The sequence below is a fragment of the Sinocyclocheilus grahami genome, unplaced genomic scaffold (genome assembly GCF_001515645.1).
Source record: "Sinocyclocheilus grahami isolate Dianchi unplaced genomic scaffold, SAMN03320097.WGS_v1.1 scaffold794.1, whole genome shotgun sequence".
In the NCBI taxonomy this organism is placed as follows: domain Eukaryota; kingdom Metazoa; phylum Chordata; class Actinopteri; order Cypriniformes; family Cyprinidae; genus Sinocyclocheilus; species Sinocyclocheilus grahami.
Genome location: NW_015505973.1, coordinates 443,832 through 445,516, shown reverse-complemented (window position 1 = coordinate 445,516; position 1,685 = coordinate 443,832).

The window sequence follows — 1,685 nt, the reverse complement described above, 5'->3', positions numbered from 1 at the left end:
GAGCAGCTAGTTCGGCCGTCCCCTGCCGGTGTGCCGCTTCAGGGCACCGAACTAGCCGTTCTGGGCACACCAGAGATCAGTCTCGAGAGACTGATTCCCTTTGTAGATTATTTAGCAGTGTGGAAGCTACTGCCAAATGTGTCTCAATGGGTCCTGCGTACTGTAGAAAGAGGCTACAGAATCCAGTTTGGTTCTCGTCCTCCTCGATTCAATGGGACCCCACACTCTAGTGGGTCCCGAGCAGGCTCTGGTATTAGAACAAGAAGTAGCTACTCTCTTAAAGAAGGAGGCCATCGAGGTGGTCCCTCTGCACGAGACAGACTCCGGGTTCTACAGCCGGTACTTCATTGTTCCAAAGAAGGATGGGGGGTTGCGTCCTATTTTAGATTTGCGCCTATTGAACCGCTCAGTCATGCGACTGAAGTTCAGCACACTCGCACTCAAACAGGTAGTGTCCAAGTCCGAGGCACGTATGTCTCCTGCTCGGATCGAGTCGATCCTCACCTCAGTCGCGAGAGTAAGAGAAGGTCGGTCACTCACTGTCAAGCAGTTCCAGACTGCTTGGGCAGATGACAGCTGCGTCCAACGTGATAACTCTTGGCCTGCTGTACATGAGACCCCTACAGGGGTGGCACAAGAACAAGGGGTTCTCCCCGAGGGATGCTCAAGGTCACGCGGAGGTGCCTACGTGCCTTAGACATGTGGAGGAAACCTTTGGTTCTTGTCTCAGGGCCCGGTGCTCGGAGCTCCTTGTCGCCACGTATGATAGCGACGGATGCATCCCTCACCGGTTGGGGTGTGGTCATGAGTGGCTGTCTGTGGAGTGGTCGCCATCTGAAGGCCGAGGCTTCATCTGTACGCCTTTCCTCCGATTTTTCTGCTCCCGGGAGTTCTGGAGAGCGTGCGCCGGGACGGGGCCTGTCTGTTGTTATCCCCGTTCTGGCCGGGCCGAGTTGGGTCTCAGGCCTGATTTCTCTCCTCGACGGCACTCTATGGGAGATTCCCATCAGGAGAGATCTCCTCTCACAGGTGGAGGGCACGCCCCAACCCAGAGCTGTGGAAGCTGTGGGTGTGACCTCTGAGGAGGCACAACTCATAACTTCCAGTCTCTCAACTGAGGTTGTTGAGACTATCCTCCATCCAGAGCTCCCTCTATGAGGAAACTGTATTTCTGTGGAGACCGCCAGCCCGACCCAGCTAACTGCCCGTTTGGTACAGTTCTGGAGTTCCTGCAGGCCTGTTTATCCGCAGGTTTGACCCACTCAACCCTAGAGGGCTTTGTGGCGGCCATTGCGGCCTACCACGCCCCTCTCGGTGGCCATTCAGTGGGAAGACACCCTCTTCTTACACGTTTCCTCTGCGGTGCGCTGAGGCCGAGGCCTCCGGCCAGAGAAGCTTAGGCTAAGTGGTGGATCAGGATGCTATTCCATAGCCTCGAGTTCTCTGATCTCCCCTCTCCTTGGGGGTCAATATTCACTCCTCCAGAAGTTGGCCTTTGGGATGGCGAGCCCGCCTACTTTAGCCGGGCTCTTCTGTTCTCTCGCCCTAGCTGTGCAGTCTTCCACACTAGGCAGAGATTTGGAAGTCTGGCAGCGTGGGCATTCTCGTTCCCCTAGCGTTTTCCAACGCAGCTCGAGTTCCTGAAGAGGTATGTAACCCTGGTTCCTCGAGGGAACGAGACGCTG